Source organism: Sinohyriopsis cumingii, chromosome 18 (assembly GCF_028554795.1).
Source record: "Sinohyriopsis cumingii isolate HCF-2022 chromosome 18, ASM2855479v2, whole genome shotgun sequence".
In the NCBI taxonomy this organism is placed as follows: Eukaryota; Metazoa; Mollusca; class Bivalvia; order Unionida; family Unionidae; genus Sinohyriopsis; species Sinohyriopsis cumingii.
The window spans coordinates 77,871,904-77,893,327 of NC_142978.1; the positions used below are offsets into that span (position 1 = coordinate 77,871,904).

General features: G+C 34.0%; 2 non-coding genes across 2 annotated transcripts; both read left to right on the top strand.

Moving 5' to 3' along the window:
- The first annotated feature begins 5,736 nt into the window (after positions 1 to 5,736).
- On the top strand, positions 5,737 to 5,852 carry LOC149777103 (U5 spliceosomal RNA). The gene has a single exon (XR_016416379.1). It is a non-coding gene; the product is annotated as a U5 spliceosomal RNA (small nuclear RNA).
- Positions 5,853 to 11,975: 6,123 nt separating this feature from the next.
- LOC149777104 (U5 spliceosomal RNA) lies at positions 11,976 to 12,091 on the top strand. The gene has a single exon (XR_016416380.1). It is a non-coding gene; the product is annotated as a U5 spliceosomal RNA (small nuclear RNA).
- The last annotated feature ends 9,333 nt before the right edge of the window (positions 12,092 to 21,424 follow it).

The following is a 21,424-nucleotide window of genomic DNA, read 5'->3' on the forward strand; positions in this document are numbered from 1 at the left end:
CAAGAACTTCACCGTGAAGGTATTTTTAGATTAACATATGATTTGTACTGATTGTCACACAGTGGAAATGTCAGTCTCGAGAACCAAATGTAGAGAACATATAACAAAATTAATTGTGCTATGTCCTGTCAGTGCAGTATTTGAGTAAAGATTAAACTGGTATTAAATCTTTATTATTAATGAACGACACATGAAATTTCAATATGTTATGTATATTGACTTTGAAAAACAGTAGAATGAAATTAGAAATAAAAAGTTAAGTTTTATTTTGAAAAATTTAAATGAAATTTAAAAAGAAGTATAAAAAATTAAAACATTTACTCCAAAATATATAATATTTGTTGAAATGATATTAAATGATATCAGCATGTAAATATTCCTACACCATATATAAGTTCCAATGTTGGATATTTGTCAAATTTTGTCAGAGAAAATATCTTTGTAAGTCAAAATGAGACCATCATTTAAAATACACGAAGACAAAATTCCAATTTGTATTGGTCATTCAAAGTATTTATTAGGGGTCCAAGCAGTTAATTTATGTGTTTATCATGGGGTCACTTCCTGAGTAACACATATCTGCTTGTATGGCCTTCAGTAATTTTTTACAAACATAGTTATAGGGTATTTAGTGAGAGGACAGAGATGAAAACTTTATACTAGAACCTAGTCAAGTTCTCTACTAAATCATTTTAAACTGTCCCAGAATGAAATACAGTTCAAAGGGATAAAATATACTTTCCCCATGTATATTACCCTTGGATGTAAGAAAACAGCAAAATAATATAAGCTGAACACAAAATGCATTCCATTGTATTGTTCAGTTTGGTTACGATATTGATTGGTGTAGTGCAGCATTGTGGCCTATATGATGTTATGGGAATGCTGATGATCCATCTTGCTTTATGCATTATTAATTACTAATAATATTTGTTAACTGACACTCTAAAGATTGCATAAGAAATATTCAAACAGATTATTTGAATTTAACTTTGTACAACTGATTTTGCGATAGCTACATATCCCACATGAACAAATATTCATATATTTTAGAATGTTTGGGATCAAACGTTCACATTCAGTACATCATATAGGCTGACATTGTACATATAGTGAATCTGTAAGGCCCATTTCTGGCTGTGTGCGCTGAAAATATCCCAAAATGTTATTTTCATCATGAGTAGGCCTATGTATGATAACATATTTCAATTTAGTACTATGACAGTGTGCAGTATTGTAGCATCAGCTGATATCTGATTCCATTGAATCATTGAGTTTAATAATTGGTAACCAACACTCTTAATGATAAATGTTGAAACAGATCATTTGAATTTTGTTTGCACATTTGATCTTAACAAGTACATTGTATATGTCCCACATATGTAAATGTCCATCCTGGTTTTCACGTTTTGGGGATCAGAATTTCACATTTAGTTGACGATATAGGATTTATTGGTATCTATAGTTGATCTGTGTGGCCACATTTTGCTGTATTCATCTGCAATATCCAAAATTGTTATTTCCCTCATGAATAAGATCGCTTATAGTCATATATTTTAATTTATTACATTGTCGATTGACCTTCCTGTATACTGGTATGTACTAATGTTTGCACCAATGATCAAACCTCACCGCCCCAACATTGCCTTAAACTGTATGATACATAGTCTACCTGATTTGCTATTTAACCTGTAAATGGCTAAATATGCTTCTAGAAACCCCATATATTTTTAGGATGAATTTATCACTTTAATACATGGTCATCGCTTCACCTTTTTGAGTGTCAGTCTGTCATGTTTAATATTTTTCCCATGCTTGCAACCTTAATGTTATTTTGAAATCACCATATCGAACACATTTTAAATTCATTTACCTACATCTTACTGTTTTCTAGAATCAAGTGAGACATGTTATATCTTTTCAGGTCTAACATTGTATCTGGAACAAAATGTTAGAGTTGGATCAGTTTGGAAGCTCTCCAGTAGTCCGGTGGTGATAGCAAGGTTTCATAAGGACATGTGAAGTGTACTGTCATAAGTGACCATGATTAGTTCATATCACCACACTGATATATAGCACCACAAAGACATGGCTTAGGTCTTCATGAGAGAGAATAACACCATTTTTCAGTAAGGTAGAGCCTCCCTAGAAACTGTATTTTCCTATCCCATTGTCACCTTTTGTAGTTATTGACATTGAAATGGAATGCATTTTTGCTATACAACATGGTAGTGGTCCCATCCGAACTTTAAATCTGAGTGCGCTATTACTTATACAAACAACTGCCTACGTACCTGACACAATATGTGGAACATAGCACCTGTCACTGTTTCTTTAGTGTCTACACCTATATGCATCTGGACAGGCATATTGCGGTTTGCTGCCAAAATCACTATGAGCTGTGTTGCTTCACTAACCCTGGGAAAAATGATATCACTTGTACAGACTTAAGCTACCATTTGTTTTAAATACCATGTATTAGTCAACTTTGCTGTCTAAAATTTGTCAAACTGAATTTTAAAACTTGTAGGAAAATTTATATTTTCAATAAAATGTAGTTTTTAAAATTTAAATGTTTATTTAAATTTCCTTTATCAATAATTTCAAATTGTAAACATATTCTCAGAGAGGCCTTGTACATTCAGGTTTTCATTGCATTGAAAAATTCTTATAATTAAGGAAGATATAGCAAATTAAGTTTTGGTTTCTCAAGAGCACTTGGACCAAAACTTGCACCCTGTGGAACACCAGCACTACACACTTTCTGAAAGGTGTCACGTGTCTTGTTTGTAATAAAATTCAAAAAGACTTCATGTATAAAATTGAAATAGGTGTGGCATGCAAATATAAAAGTTTGACTAAAATTGGCCATAACAAATTGGGCCTGTCAGGAATCAGGTCACAATTAGTACATCCAGTTCAGTACCAATAGATGTAGTTCAAGTCTATTTTTAGAATATTTTTTCCTCTCATTTTGGTGGTGACAGAAGAGTTATATTTATGCATTTTTTAGGGATTTAAGAAGTATTGAGAAACAAATGTAGAGAACATAGAGTAAAATTAATTGTGTTCTATGTCCTTATGGATCTGACCTTGTTCGATTTATTGACAAATGGAGTTTATCAGGAATATTATGTTCCCTGAATATTACTGGACCAGAAGTATGTTAGTTATCACGTCACTTTCTCGCATCATACCTTCTATTTTGTCCTCTTTATCTCACATGTATATGGTATGCATGTGTGTTTGGAAGTAAGTAACATTATCTTATGTTTATGAATTTAGCATTTGATGTGATCTTATTCAAATACATGTATGTAGATGCACGTTTGCTTTTTAGACCAACAAGTAGATCTCCGCCTTTTCTTCTTTTTTCTCCCCTGACATTACCGGTAGTGTCAGAAAAAAACAAAAGAAGCGATGATCTACTTGCTGGTCTAGTTTGCGTGGAATATGTATGCAAATGTATGTACAAGTATTATATTTGCATATGGTCATCCAAAGTGTATCAATTTAGCGTTCATATATATACCAATCATGTGCTGCAAAATGGCATTAAACCCAGTAAAACCAATCTGAATAATCAATCCGCTAATAAAAAGAGGCGTGATCTAACGATTGTGGACTAGATGTATCAAAGTTTTGGAAATTAAGATCTGTTAAGTGTATATTTGAAACTCGTCTGCAGTAAAAACGCCCTGTGTATATACATGCACGAGTGTGTGTGTGTGTGTGTGTGTGTGTGTGTGTGTTTTGACTGAAAATCAAAGAACCGAAGGTACTGTAATATTAATTGCATTTGAAAGATGCAAGTTGTTTTTTTCTTGTTATTGTTGGAAAATAGCGTCAAACTCACAACATCACGCTGAATATGAGTAAACAGTGTGTGTGTGTGTGTGTGTGTGTGTGTCTAATATCAACGAACCTAAAGCACCGTAAGCTTACGTCCATGTGCAAGTGGCAACATGGTTGGGGTTTTTTGTTTGTTTGTTGTGATCTGTTCATTCTTTTTTTCTCTACCTATGAGCATGTGCCATGGTATATTTCATCTTCGAACTAATTCTAAGAAATTAATAAATTCTTTGGGAAAGGCTTATTACATCGGCTTTACAATTTCATTAATGATCAAAGCTGCTCAGATTTGCTCCTTGAGGCATCTAACGAAACCAAATTAAAGCAAAACAGACGAAATAACATTAAGGAAATTTTTTTGACTATGGCTGCCTAAAAATAATTCAAAAAGAACAATCTTAAAACCATTCACATGTCACAGAGTACCAGCAAGTTTTAATATGCAACTTTGGAGGCCTCGTATTTCTAGCTACTTTTATGTATTTGTGATTGAAAATCTCTAACGAAATCTGAGTTGTTACTTACATAAACTTTGTATTACTATTATTTTTGATGGATAGTAACACCGGCTGCATTCATTTAAACTCAAAACATACAAATCTATGAAAACGGCATGACACGTTTCCGACAGAAAATAATTTTCAATGCTGGCGATGTATCACAGCAGGTGACATATCTTAAAAGAAATGAAGAATTTACACGTAAGTATTAAGGTTTTAAATGCTAATTTTAAACTACATGGAATTAAACGGGAACCCGGATGGCCGAGTGTTCTAAAGCGCTCGACTTTACCAATCACTGCCATCTCATCTCGATCCACGTGGTTCGGGTCTCGGGGTCGGTCTATGTGTGTATATGAGAAAGGTTGCCATTAGCCTCTCGTGAGTCGGTGGCTCTTCCCGAGGTTTTCTCCAGTTTCTTATGCCACTATTTATACTGGCCGCCATGTATAGCCTATCACGTGCTGAAAAATGGCGTTATTCCCACAACAACAACATGGGAATATGTTATGCGCCTTTTTCGCGAGTTGGATCTAACAGAGAAGCAGTTTTAGCAGTAGGAAGAGAAACTCATTGATGCTCATTTTACAAAGAGTTTTCAATTTAATTTTCCTGAAATCTATACCTCAAAAGCCGAAATCTAAGCTGCGTACCACTACCGAAACGAGAGAGGAAACAATGCTCTAAATATAGACTGGGACTACTTTTGTGGGTACTGATCCGGAAGTAATAATTGCGACTCAATTTCATTAACGGCAGCCTAAACATGTCTGAATCTTTACTTAACCATGTGTGGACCACCTATTGGAATTGTACCAAACGCAATAAAGACAGTTAATGGTCTAAGCTTGGTATAACATACCCTAGTTTGCTAGTACATATGCCAGGTTTAAGGTCTACATTGCTCTCCTCGGAGAAGACAGATGATATCCCAAACATCTGAAACATCCACACGTTGCATTAATCTAAAATGGAATTTTTTTTCTTCAAGTAAATTTTGATTTCCTATATGAATAAAACACCTGTTATTTTTTTCCAAATTAGTAATCTTTTCCTGATGTATAAATAGGTAGTTATAATCCATCTCGATAACTCGAACATCTAACGAATGTGGATTACATCCCTTTTACTGTCAAATTAACTCCCCCTGCCTTTTCCACGACAAGAAATATAGAAATATTCATTAGTATCCTTTCTACCAGTATAAAGAAAATAAATGGGTTTCACTGAAATTCAAAATAGCCAATAGCAAAATGACACTGTATATTGAAAACTATGACCCTTTTGGATCTTTGTAGACATAACCATTCCACTATCGTCTTTACAAAAGCATTTGGAAAGTTCAAACTATTTCTCTTCAAAATAAAGCGTGAAAGTATAATGATTACTCTGGTTTCTCTTCACATCGTATTAATCTTTCGCCTTTTACTAAAGATTACCGTGGAGAGGAACATTTAATGAGTCTATAGACCATTCTTTGAAGCCTCACTTTGGTGAGGTACCAATTCAATTAAAGTAAACCTCTAGTTCAAATTTAGCATTTTGTTCTCTTTTCTTCTAACCAGATCCAAATGGAAGATAGTAACCGATGATTATATAATCAGGTCTCAGTACTTCCAGTTCGGTACTCACAAAGGTAGTTCTAGTCTATTGTTAGAACATTTATTCCTCTCTCATTGTCATGGTGATAGAAGAGTTATATTTATGCGATTTTGATAGGGATTTAAAGGTCATTGTTTATTCTTGAGAATATGAGCTCAGGTGTGGTTTTCCATGTGTATTTCGGCGATAGTGCATAGTCAGTAAAAAGGCCATGGTGATGATCCGGAAGTGAAATATGTGTTCTGTTTACATACTGCTCTGTTGACAGTCCAGCCTCTCAAAAAAACCTTTGGCAAGAACTTCACCGTGAAGGTATTTTTAGATTAACATATGATTTGTACTGATTGTCACACAGTGGAAATGTCAGTCTCGAGAACCAAATGTAGAGAACATATAACAAAATTAATTGTGCTATGTCCTGTCAGTGCAGTATTTGAGTAAAGATTAAACTGGTATTAAATCTTTATTATTAATGAACGACACATGAAATTTCAATATGTTATGTATATTGACTTTGAAAAACAGTAGAATGAAATTAGAAATAAAAAGTTAAGTTTTATTTTGAAAAATTTAAATGAAATTTAAAAAGAAGTATAAAAAATTAAAACATTTACTCCAAAATATATAATATTTGTTGAAATGATATTAAATGATATCAGCATGTAAATATTCCTACACCATATATAAGTTCCAATGTTGGATATTTGTCAAATTTTGTCAGAGAAAATATCTTTGTAAGTCAAAATGAGACCATCATTTAAAATACACGAAGACAAAATTCCAATTTGTATTGGTCATTCAAAGTAATTATTAGGGGTCCAAGCAGTTAATTTATGTGTTTATCATGGGGTCACTTCCTGAGTAACACATATCTGCTTGTATGGCCTTCAGTAATTTTTTACAAACATAGTTATAGGGTATTTAGTGAGAGGACAGAGATGAAAACTTTATACTAGAACCTAGTCAAGTTCTCTACTAAATCATTTTAAACTGTCCCAGAATGAAATACAGTTCAAAGGGATAAAATATACTTTCCCCATGTATATTACCCTTGGATGTAAGAAAACAGCAAAATAATATAAGCTGAACACAAAATGCATTCCATTGTATTGTTCAGTTTGGTTACGATATTGATTGGTGTAGTGCAGCATTGTGGCCTATATGATGTTATGGGAATGCTGATGATCCATCTTGCTTTATGCATTATTAATTACTAATAATATTTGTTAACTGACACTCTAAAGATTGCATAAGAAATATTCAAACAGATTATTTGAATTTAACTTTGTACAACTGATTTTGCGATAGCTACATATCCCACATGAACAAATATTCATATATTTTAGAATGTTTGGGATCAAACGTTCACATTCAGTACATCATATAGGCTGACATTGTACATATAGTGAATCTGTAAGGCCCATTTCTGGCTGTGTGCGCTGAAAATATCCCAAAATGTTATTTTCATCATGAGTAGGCCTATGTATGATAACATATTTCAATTTAGTACTATGACAGTGTGCAGTATTGTAGCATCAGCTGATATCTGATTCCATTGAATCATTGAGTTTAATAATTGGTAACCAACACTCTTAATGATAAATGTTGAAACAGATCATTTGAATTTTGTTTGCACATTTGATCTTAACAAGTACATTGTATATGTCCCACATATGTAAATGTCCATCCTGGTTTTCACGTTTTGGGGATCAGAATTTCACATTTAGTTGACGATATAGGATTTATTGGTATCTATAGTTGATCTGTGTGGCCACATTTTGCTGTATTCATCTGCAATATCCAAAATTGTTATTTCCCTCATGAATAAGATCGCTTATAGTCATATATTTTAATTTATTACATTGTCGATTGACCTTCCTGTATACTGGTATGTACTAATGTTTGCACCAATGATCAAACCTCACCGCCCCAACATTGCCTTAAACTGTATGATACATAGTCTACCTGATTTGCTATTTAACCTGTAAATGGCTAAATATGCTTCTAGAAACCCCATATATTTTTAGGATGAATTTATCACTTTAATACATGGTCATCGCTTCACCTTTTTGAGTGTCAGTCTGTCATGTTTAATATTTTTCCCATGCTTGCAACCTTAATGTTATTTTGAAATCACCATATCGAACACATTTTAAATTCATTTACCTACATCTTACTGTTTTCTAGAATCAAGTGAGACATGTTATATCTTTTCAGGTCTAACATTGTATCTGGAACAAAATGTTAGAGTTGGATCAGTTTGGAAGCTCTCCAGTAGTCCGGTGGTGATAGCAAGGTTTCATAAGGACATGTGAAGTGTACTGTCATAAGTGACCATGATTAGTTCATATCACCACACTGATATATAGCACCACAAAGACATGGCTTAGGTCTTCATGAGAGAGAATAACACCATTTTTCAGTAAGGTAGAGCCTCCCTAGAAACTGTATTTTCCTATCCCATTGTCACCTTTTGTAGTTATTGACATTGAAATGGAATGCATTTTTGCTATACAACATGGTAGTGGTCCCATCCGAACTTTAAATCTGAGTGCGCTATTACTTATACAAACAACTGCCTACGTACCTGACACAATATGTGGAACATAGCACCTGTCACTGTTTCTTTAGTGTCTACACCTATATGCATCTGGACAGGCATATTGCGGTTTGCTGCCAAAATCACTATGAGCTGTGTTGCTTCACTAACCCTGGGAAAAATGATATCACTTGTACAGACTTAAGCTACCATTTGTTTTAAATACCATGTATTAGTCAACTTTGCTGTCTAAAATTTGTCAAACTGAATTTTAAAACTTGTAGGAAAATTTATATTTTCAATAAAATGTAGTTTTTAAAATTTAAATGTTTATTTAAATTTCCTTTATCAATAATTTCAAATTGTAAACATATTCTCAGAGAGGCCTTGTACATTCAGGTTTTCATTGCATTGAAAAATTCTTATAATTAAGGAAGATATAGCAAATTAAGTTTTGGTTTCTCAAGAGCACTTGGACCAAAACTTGCACCCTGTGGAACACCAGCACTACACACTTTCTGAAAGGTGTCACGTGTCTTGTTTGTAATAAAATTCAAAAAGACTTCATGTATAAAATTGAAATAGGTGTGGCATGCAAATATAAAAGTTTGACTAAAATTGGCCATAACAAATTGGGCCTGTCAGGAATCAGGTCACAATTAGTACATCCAGTTCAGTACCAATAGATGTAGTTCAAGTCTATTTTTAGAATATTTCTTCCTCTCATTTTGGTGGTGACAGAAGAGTTATATTTATGCATTTTTTAGGGATTTAAGAAGTATTGAGAAACAAATGTAGAGAACATAGAGTAAAATTAATTGTGTTCTATGTCCTTATGGATCTGACCTTGTTCGATTTATTGACAAATGGAGTTTATCAGGAATATTATGTTCCCTGAATATTACTGGACCAGAAGTATGTTAGTTATCACGTCACTTTCTCGCATCATACCTTCTATTTTGTCCTCTTTATCTCACATGTATATGGTATGCATGTGTGTTTGGAAGTAAGTAACATTATCTTATGTTTATGAATTTAGCATTTGATGTGATCTTATTCAAATACATGTATGTAGATGCACGTTTGCTTTTTAGACCAACAAGTAGATCTCCGCCTTTTCTTTTTTTTTCTCCCCTGACATTACCGGTAGTGTCAGAAAAAAACAAAAGAAGCGATGATCTACTTGCTGGTCTAGTTTGCGTGGAATATGTATGCAAATGTATGTACAAGTATTATATTTGCATATGGTCATCCAAAGTGTATCAATTTAGCGTTCATATATATACCAATCATGTGCTGCAAAATGGCATTAAACCCAGTAAAACCAATCTGAATAATCAATCCGCTAATAAAAAGAGGCGTGATCTAACGATTGTGGACTATATGTATCAAAGTTTTGGAAATTAAGATCTGTTAAGTGTATATTTGAAACTCGTCTGCAGTAAAAACGCCCTGTGTATATACATGCACGAGTGTGTGTGTGTGTGTGTGTGTGTGTGTTTTGACTGAAAATCAAAGAACCGAAGGTACTGTAATATTAATTGCATTTGAAAGATGCAAGTTGTTTTTTTCTTGTTATTGTTGGAAAATGGCGTCAAACTCACAACATCACGCTGAATATGAGTAAACAGTGTGTGTGTGTGTGTGTGTGTGTGTCTAATATCAACGAACCTAAAGCACCATAAGCTTACGTCCATGTGCAAGTGGCAACATGGTTGGGGTTTTTTGTTTGTTTGTTGTGATCTGTTCATTATTTTTTTCTCTACCTATGAGCATGTGCCATGGTATATTTCATCTTCGAACTAATTCTAAGAAATTAATAAATTCTTTGGGAAAGGCTTATTACATCGGCTTTACAATTTCATTAATGATCAAAGCTGCTCAGATTTGCTCCTTGAGGCATCTAACGAAACCAAATTAAAGCAAAACAGACGAAATAACATTAAGGAAATTTTTTTGACTATGGCTGCCTAAAAATAATTCAAAAAGAACAATCTTAAAACCATTCACATGTCACAGAGTACCAGCAAGTTTTAATATGCAACTTTGGAGGCCTCGTATTTCTAGCTACTTTTATGTATTTGTGATTGAAAATCTCTAACGAAATCTGAGATGTTACTTACATAAACTTTGTATTACTATTATTTTTGATGGATAGTAACACCGGCTGCATTCATTTAAACTCAAAACATACAAATCTATGAAAACGGCATGACACGTTTCCGACAGAAAATAATTTTCAATGCTGGCGATGTATCACAGCAGGTGACATATCTTAAAAGAAATGAAGAATTTACACGTAAGTATTAAGGTTTTAAATGCTAATTTTAAACTACATGGAATTAAACGGGAACCCGGATGGCCGAGTGTTCTAAAGCGCTCGACTTTACCAATCACTGCCATCTCATCTCGATCCACGTGGTTCGGGTCTCGGGGTCGGTCTATGTGTGTATATGAGAAAGGTTGCCATTAGCCTCTCGTGAGTCGGTGGCTCTTCCCGAGGTTTTCTCCAGTTTCTTATGCCACTATTTATACTGGCCGCCATGTATAGCCTATCACGTGCTGAAAAATGGCGTTATTCCCACAACAACAACATGGGAATATGTTATGCGCCTTTTTCGCGAGTTAGATCTAACAGAGAAGCAGTTTTAGCAGTAGGAAGAGAAACTCATTGATGCTCATTTTACAAAGAGTTTTCAATTTAATTTTCCTGAAATCTATACCTCAAAAGCCGAAATCTAAGCTGCGTACCACTACCGAAACGAGAGAGGAAACAATGCTCTAAATATAGACTGGGACTACTTTTGTGGGTACTGATCCGGAAGTAATAATTGCGACTCAATTTCATTAACGGCAGCCTAAACATGTCTGAATCTTTACTTAACCATGTGTGGACCACCTATTGGAATTGTACCAAACGCAATAAAGACAGTTAATGGTCTAAGCTTGGTATAACATACCCTAGTTTGCTAGTACATATGCCAGGTTTAAGGTCTACATTGCTCTCCTCGGAGAAGACAGATGATATCCCAAACATCTGAAACATCCACACGTTGCATTAATCTAAAATGGAATTTTTTTTCTTCAAGTAAATTTTGATTTCCTATATGAATAAAACACCTGTTATTTTTTTCCAAATTAGTAATCTTTTCCTGATGTATAAATAGGTAGTTATAATCCATCTCGATAACTCGAACATCTAACGAATGTGGATTACATCCCTTTTACTGTCAAATTAACTCCCCCTGCCTTTTCCACGACAAGAAATATAGAAATATTAATTAGTATCCTTTCTACCAGTATAAAGAAAATAAATGGGTTTCACTGAAATTCAAAATAGCCAATAGCAAAATGACACTGTATATTGAAAACTATGACCCTTTTGGATCTTTGTAGACATAACCATTCCACTATCGTCTTTACAAAAGCATTTGGAAAGTTCAAACTATTTCTCTTCAAAATAAAGCGTGAAAGTATAATGATTACTCTGGTTTCTCTTCACATCGTATTAATCTTTCGCCTTTTACTAAAGATTACCGTGGAGAGGAACATTTAATGAGTCTATAGACCATTCTTTGAAGCCTCACTTTGGTGAGGTACCAATTCAATTAAAGTAAACCTCTAGTTCAAATTTAGCATTTTGTTCTCTTTTCTTCTAACCAGATCCAAATGGAAGATAGTAACCGATGATTATATAATCAGGTCTCAGTACTTCCAGTTCGGTACTCACAAAGGTAGTTCTAGTCTATTGTTAGAACATTTATTCCTCTCTCATTGTCATGGTGATAGAAGAGTTATATTTATGCGATTTTGATAGGGATTTAAAGGTCATTGTTTATTCTTGACAATATGAGCTCAGGTGTGGTTTTCCATGTGTATTTCGGCGATAGTGCATAGTCAGTAATAAGGCCATGGTGATGATCCGGAAGTGAAATATGTGTTCTGTTTACATACTGCTCTGTTGACAGTCCAGCCTCTCAAAAAAACCTTTGGCAAGAACTTCACCGTGAAGGTATTTTTAGATTAACATATGATTTGTACTGATTGTCACACAGTGGAAATGTCAGTCTCGAGAACCAAATGTAGAGAACATATAACAAAATTAATTGTGCTATGTCCTGTCAGTGCAGTATTTGAGTAAAGATTAAACTGGTATTAAATCTTTATTATTAATGAACGACACATGAAATTTCAATATGTTATGTATATTGACTTTGAAAAACAGTAGAATGAAATTAGAAATAAAAAGTTAAGTTTTATTTTGAAAAATTTAAATGAAATTTAAAAAGAAGTATAAAAAATTAAAACATTTACTCCAAAATATATAATATTTGTTGAAATGATATTAAATGATATCAGCATGTAAATATTCCTACACCATATATAAGTTCCAATGTTGGATATTTGTCAAATTTTGTCAGAGAAAATATCTTTGTAAGTCAAAATGAGACCATCATTTAAAATACACGAAGACAAAATTCCAATTTGTATTGGTCATTCAAAGTATTTATTAGGGGTCCAAGCAGTTAATTTATGTGTTTATCATGGGGTCACTTCCTGAGTAACACATATCTGCTTGTATGGCCTTCAGTAATTTTTTACAAACATAGTTATAGGGTATTTAGTGAGAGGACAGAGATGAAAACTTTATACTAGAACCTAGTCAAGTTCTCTACTAAATCATTTTAAACTGTCCCAGAATGAAATACAGTTCAAAGGGATAAAATATACTTTCCCCATGTATATTACCCTTGGATGTAAGAAAACAGCAAAATAATATAAGCTGAACACAAAATGCATTCCATTGTATTGTTCAGTTTGGTTACGATATTGATTGGTGTAGTGCAGCATTGTGGCCTATATGATGTTATGGGAATGCTGATGATCCATCTTGCTTTATGCATTATTAATTACTAATAATATTTGTTAACTGACACTCTAAAGATTGCATAAGAAATATTCAAACAGATTATTTGAATTTAACTTTGTACAACTGATTTTGCGATAGCTACATATCCCACATGAACAAATATTCATATATTTTAGAATGTTTGGGATCAAACGTTCACATTCAGTACATCATATAGGCTGACATTGTACATATAGTGAATCTGTAAGGCCCATTTCTGGCTGTGTGCGCTGAAAATATCCCAAAATGTTATTTTCATCATGAGTAGGCCTATGTATGATAACATATTTCAATTTAGTACTATGACAGTGTGCAGTATTGTAGCATCAGCTGATATCTGATTCCATTGAATCATTGAGTTTAATAATTGGTAACCAACACTCTTAATGATAAATGTTGAAACAGATCATTTGAATTTTGTTTGCACATTTGATCTTAACAAGTACATTGTATATGTCCCACATATGTAAATGTCCATCCTGGTTTTCACGTTTTGGGGATCAGAATTTCACATTTAGTTGACGATATAGGATTTATTGGTATCTATAGTTGATCTGTGTGGCCACATTTTGCTGTATTCATCTGCAATATCCAAAATTGTTATTTCCCTCATGAATAAGATCGCTTATAGTCATATATTTTAATTTATTACATTGTCGATTGACCTTCCTGTATACTGGTATGTACTAATGTTTGCACCAATGATCAAACCTCACCGCCCCAACATTGCCTTAAACTGTATGATACATAGTCTACCTGATTTGCTATTTAACCTGTAAATGGCTAAATATGCTTCTAGAAACCCCATATATTTTTAGGATGAATTTATCACTTTAATACATGGTCATCGCTTCACCTTTTTGAGTGTCAGTCTGTCATGTTTAATATTTTTCCCATGCTTGCAACCTTAATGTTATTTTGAAATCACCATATCGAACACATTTTAAATTCATTTACCTACATCTTACTGTTTTCTAGAATCAAGTGAGACATGTTATATCTTTTCAGGTCTAACATTGTATCTGGAACAAAATGTTAGAGTTGGATCAGTTTGGAAGCTCTCCAGTAGTCCGGTGGTGATAGCAAGGTTTCATAAGGACATGTGAAGTGTACTGTCATAAGTGACCATGATTAGTTCATATCACCACACTGATATATAGCACCACAAAGACATGGCTTAGGTCTTCATGAGAGAGAATAACACCATTTTTCAGTAAGGTAGAGCCTCCCTAGAAACTGTATTTTCCTATCCCATTGTCACCTTTTGTAGTTATTGACATTGAAATGGAATGCATTTTTGCTATACAACATGGTAGTGGTCCCATCCGAACTTTAAATCTGAGTGCGCTATTACTTATACAAACAACTGCCTACGTACCTGACACAATATGTGGAACATAGCACCTGTCACTGTTTCTTTAGTGTCTACACCTATATGCATCTGGACAGGCATATTGCGGTTTGCTGCCAAAATCACTATGAGCTGTGTTGCTTCACTAACCCTGGGAAAAATGATATCACTTGTACAGACTTAAGCTACCATTTGTTTTAAATACCATGTATTAGTCAACTTTGCTGTCTAAAATTTGTCAAACTGAATTTTAAAACTTGTAGGAAAATTTATATTTTCAATAAAATGTAGTTTTTAAAATTTAAATGTTTATTTAAATTTCCTTTATCAATAATTTCAAATTGTAAACATATTCTCAGAGAGGCCTTGTACATTCAGGTTTTCATTGCATTGAAAAATTCTTATAATTAAGGAAGATATAGCAAATTAAGTTTTGGTTTCTCAAGAGCACTTGGACCAAAACTTGCACCCTGTGGAACACCAGCACTACACACTTTCTGAAAGGTGTCACGTGTCTTGTTTGTAATAAAATTCAAAAAGACTTCATGTATAAAATTGAAATAGGTGTGGCATGCAAATATAAAAGTTTGACTAAAATTGGCCATAACAAATTGGGCCTGTCAGGAATCAGGTCACAATTAGTACATCCAGTTCAGTACCAATAGATGTAGTTCAAGTCTATTTTTAGAATATTTTTTCCTCTCATTTTGGTGGTGACAGAAGAGTTATATTTATGCATTTTTTAGGGATTTAAGAAGTATTGAGAAAGAAATGTAGAGAACATAGAGTAAAATTAATTGTGTTCTATGTCCTTATGGATCTGACCTTGTTCGATTTATTGACAAATGGAGTTTATCAGGAATATTATGTTCCCTGAATATTACTGGACCAGAAGTATGTTAGTTATCACGTCACTTTCTCGCATCATACCTTCTATTTTGTCCTCTTTATCTCACATGTATATGGTATGCATGTGTGTTTGGAAGTAAGTAACATTATCTTATGTTTATGAATTTAGCATTTGATGTGATCTTATTCAAATACATGTATGTAGATGCACGTTTGCTTTTTAGACCAACAAGTAGATCTCCGCCTTTTCTTCTTTTTTCTCCCCTGACATTACCGGTAGTGTCAGAAAAAAACAAAAGAAGCGATGATCTACTTGCTGGTCTAGTTTGCGTGGAATATGTATGCAAATGTATGTACAAGTATTATATTTGCATATGGTCATCCAAAGTGTATCAATTTAGCGTTCATATATATACCAATCATGTGCTGCAAAATGGCATTAAACCCAGTAAAACCAATCTGAATAATCAATCCGCTAATAAAAAGAGGCGTGATCTAACGATTGTGGACTAGATGTATCAAAGTTTTGGAAATTAAGATCTGTTAAGTGTATATTTGAAACTCGTCTGCAGTAAAAACGCCCTGTGTATATACATGCACGAGTGTGTGTGTGTGTGTGTGTGTGTGTGTTTTGACTGAAAATCAAAGAACCGAAGGTACTGTAATATTAATTGCATTTGAAAGATGCAAGTTGTTTTTTTCTTGTTATTGTTGGAAAATAGCGTCAAACTCACAACATCACGCTGAATATGAGTAAACAGTGTGTGTGTGTGTGTGTGTGTGTGTCTAATATCAACGAACCTAAAGCACCATAAGCTTACGTCCATGTGCAAGTGGCAACATGGTTGGGGTTTTTTGTTTGTTTGTTGTGATCTGTTCATTCTTTTTTTCTCTACCTATGAGCATGTGCCATGGTATATTTCATCTTCGAACTAATTCTAAGAAATTAATAAATTCTTTGGGAAAGGCTTATTACATCGGCTTTACAATTTCATTAATGATCAAAGCTGCTCAGATTTGCTCCTTGAGGCATCTAACGAAACCAAATTAAAGCAAAACAGACGAAATAACATTAAGGAAATTTTTTTGACTATGGCTGCCTAAAAATAATTCAAAAAGAACAATCTTAAAACCATTCACATGTCACAGAGTACCAGCAAGTTTTAATATGCAACTTTGGAGGCCTCGTATTTCTAGCTACTTTTATGTATTTGTGATTGAAAATCTCTAACGAAATCTGAGTTGTTACTTACATAAACTTTGTATTACTATTATTTTTGATGGATAGTAACACCGGCTGCATTCATTTAAACTCAAAACATACAAATCTATGAAAACGGCATGACACGTTTCCGACAGAAAATAATTTTCAATGCTGGCGATGTATCACAGCAGGTGACATATCTTAAAAGAAATGAAGAATTTACACGTAAGTATTAAGGTTTTAAATGCTAATTTTAAACTACATGGAATTAAACGGGAACCCGGATGGCCGAGTGTTCTAAAGCGCTCGACTTTACCAATCACTGCCATCTCATCTCGATCCACGTGGTTCGGGTCTCGGGGTCGGTCTATGTGTGTATATGAGAAAGGTTGCCATTAGCCTCTCGTGAGTCGGTGGCTCTTCCCGAGGTTTTCTCCAGTTTCTTATGCCACTATTTATACTGGCCGCCATGTATAGCCTATCACGTGCTGAAAAATGGCGTTATTCCCACAACAACAACATGGGAATATGTTATGCGCCTTTTTCGCGAGTTGGATCTAACAGAGAAGCAGTTTTAGCAGTAGGAAGAGAAACTCATTGATGCTCATTTTACAAAGAGTTTTCAATTTAATTTTCCTGAAATCTATACCTCAAAAGCCGAAATCTAAGCTGCGTACCACTACCGAAACGAGAGAGGAAACAATGCTCTAAATATAGACTGGGACTACTTTTGTGGGTACTGATCCGGAAGTAATAATTGCGACTCAATTTCATTAACGGCAGCCTAAACATGTCTGAATCTTTACTTAACCATGTGTGGACCACCTATTGGAATTGTACCAAACGCAATAAAGACAGTTAATGGTCTAAGCTTGGTATAACATACCCTAGTTTGCTAGTACATATGCCAGGTTTAAGGTCTACATTGCTCTCCTCGGAGAAGACAGATGATATCCCAAACATCTGAAACATCCACACGTTGCATTAATCTAAAATGGAATTTTTTTTCTTCAAGTAAATTTTGATTTCCTATATGAATAAAACACCTGTCATTTTTTTCCAAATTAGTAATCTTTTCCTGATGTATAAATAGGTAGTTATAATCCATCTCGATAACTCGAACATCTAACGAATGTGGATTACATCCCTTTTACTGTCAAATTAACACCCCCTGCCTTTTCCACGACAAGAAATATAGAAATATTAATTAGTATCCTTTCTACCAGTATAAAGAAAATAAATGGGTTTCACTGAAATTCAAAATAGCCAATAGCAAAATGACACTGTATATTGAAAACTATGACCCTTTTGGATCTTTGTAGACATAACCATTCCACTATCGTCTTTACAAAAGCATTTGGAAAGTTCAAACTATTTCTCTTCAAAATAAAGCGTGAAAGTATAATGATTACTCTGGTTTCTCTTCACACCGTATTAATCTTTCGCCTTTTACTAAAAATCTTATATGATGAGATAATTCAATACATAAATAATATCGTGCAAATTAGAAACGATAAAATATGGACTACCAAGCCATCCGAATAACATCCAACATGTACAAAGAACTAACACATACACACACGCATACATTAAAACAGTAGGCAGAAGGGGCAGCGGGCATAACTCTATTAAAGAGTTTATCCCAACGGAAACCCAAAACCCCATTCTGCGATCACAAACTAACCATAATCAGGACTGTCTACCATTATATGTAAAATTCACCACCAAAACCATTCAACCAATTACGAAATTAAACAACACAGAAACAGTACACAGAGGAGGCGGTAGGCAAAAACCCTATTAAGGAGTTTATCCCAATGGAAACCCATCATCTCCAGCTGTGTCTGTCTTATTTTGTGCAGATCCAATCCCTCCACGTATACATGTACGGTAAACCTGGCCATACTACAAAAACAACTATTTCATCCCGACTAGCGAATATAGCTATAGGCATATAACAGAAACAGATGTGAGGGCTAGAGAATTAACTCTCTTCAAGAGTTTATCCCAAGGGAATCTTAGTCAACACATCTGTAACTGATACCCCCTCCCCCCAAACACAAAATAAACAAAGACCCACCAGAATATGCAACGCTCGCTAAACAGATATGGCCTGCTGGATAAAGTCGAGGAAAGAGACTGTCTAAATAGAGTCCATGAAGGTCCTGTCTGTACAAAATCCCACCGAAAACAACAATACAATAACCTAACCAGCCCACACACATCATTTCTATCTATAGGAACCCAACAATAAGCAGATAAGTATGCACAACAACAAAGTAAACTGCGTACATGCATACACAAACACACAAATCCACACAAAATAAAAATAAAACATAAATAAAAAGTCAAATTTTAAAAAAAAAATACATCTATTTTCATTTTTATATATAAGAAAATCAAACAAAAAAGGAAGAAATTATAACTAAATATGTTTAACCTCCTAAACAATACATCATATAATGAACCTGAATCCAAACTATCCCAGTAAAATCCTTTCTAGCTGATGTTCACACGAATCTTGGAACAATGACTACCAATGATTAATTACACCCCAGCCGGGATATCAATCAAACAATTCTCCAAGTACAGATAGACCTACACCACAGGGACTAAAACCAAGACTACCGTGCCACTACTGAAAACTAGATAGTTAACCCCAAACTCTTAAGATATGATCTAGATATTGCCAGTCTATACACAAAATCAAATGCAGTTACAACACAACACACACAAACAGCACCACACCGGACTTTAATGACTATGGCAAGTCACTCAAAAATAATAACGATAACGAAATGGGGATGGGAACGGAAACTTTTACCCTGAACTTTCGTAAAGGGAAAACGAGTACGATCCTAAGTTTCATGCATGTCGGGTTCAAGGCAAGAAAACAATCACGAGCACTAGTGTTTGCAAGTATTGACCTGAGAATGGAAACCGACCTGCCTACCGAGTTGGAACGCAGTACAACTCAGAACCCGCATGCAGGGACAACTCGAGATATATGGCGAAACGAAACAAAGATCAACCCTGACGAAAAAAAGAGATAAATAAATTAATTAAAAAAAAAAAAAAAAAAAAAAAATACAAATAAAATAAAAAAAAATAATAAAATTAAAACTTTTATATAAAACGAAATGAATACAAAAAAAGCAATATCACATGGAATCTACATATGGGAGGACGGGGGATACAAAAATCACAAACCATGACTTTTAGAAACGAAAAACAGGGTGACACCTCCAACTCTTTACCAGCATCTGCTGGAACGGAGTCATGGGGTGCCAACATAAGTTACTAAAGATTACCGTGGAGAGGAACATTTAATGAGTCTATAGACCATTCTTTGAAGCCTCACTTTGGTGAGGTACCAATTCAATTAAAGTAAACCTCTAGTTCAAATTTAGCATTTTGTTCTCTTTTCTTCTAACCAGATCCAAATGGAAGATAGTAACCGATGATTATATAATCAGGTCTCAGTACTTCCAGTTCGGTACTCACAAAGGTAGTTCTAGTCTATTGTTAGAACATTTATTCCTCTCTCATTGTCATGGTGATAGAAGAGTTATATTTATGCGATTTTGATAGGGATTTAAAGGTCATTGTTTATTCTTGAGAATATGAGCTCAGGTGTGGTTTTCCATGTGTATTTCGGCGATAGTGCATAGTCAGTAATAAGGCCATGGTGATGATCCGGAAGTGAAATATGTGTTCTGTTTACATACTGCTCTGTTGACAGTCCAGCCTCTCAAAAAAACCTTTGGCAAGAACTTCACCGTGAAGGTATTTTTAGATTAACATATGATTTGTACTGATTGTCACACAGTGGAAATGTCAGTCTCGAGAACCAAATGTAGAGAACATATAACAAAATTAATTGTGCTATGTCCTGTCAGTGCAGTATTTGAGTAAAGATTAAACTGGTATTAAATCTTTATTATTAATGAACGACACATGAAATTTCAATATGTTATGTATATTGACTTTGAAAAACAGTAGAATGAAATTAGAAATAAAAAGTTAAGTTTTATTTTGAAAAATTTAAATGAAATTTAAAAAGAAGTATAAAAAATTAAAACATTTACTCCAAAATATATAATATTTGTTGAAATGATATTAAATGATATCAGCATGTAAATATTCCTACACCATATATAAGTTCCAATGTTGGATATTTGTCAAATTTTGTCAGAGAAAATATCTTTGTAAGTCAAAATGAGACCATCATTTAAAATACACGAAGACAAAATTCCAATTTGTATTGGTCATTCAAAGTATTTATTAGGGGTCCAAGCAGTTAATTTATGAGTTTATCATGGGGTCAATTCCTGAGTAACACATATCTGCTTGTATGGCCTTCAGTAATTTTTTACAAACATAGTTATAGGGTATTTAGTGAGAGGACAGAGATGAAAACTTTATACTAGAACCTAGTCAAGTTCTCTACTAAATCATTTTAAACTGTCCCAGAATGAAATACAGTTCAAAGGGATAAAATATACTTTCCCCATGTATATTACCCTTGGATGTAAGAAAACAGCAAAATAATATAAGCTGAACACAAAATGCATTCCATTGTATTGTTCAGTTTGGTTACGATATTGATTGGTGTAGT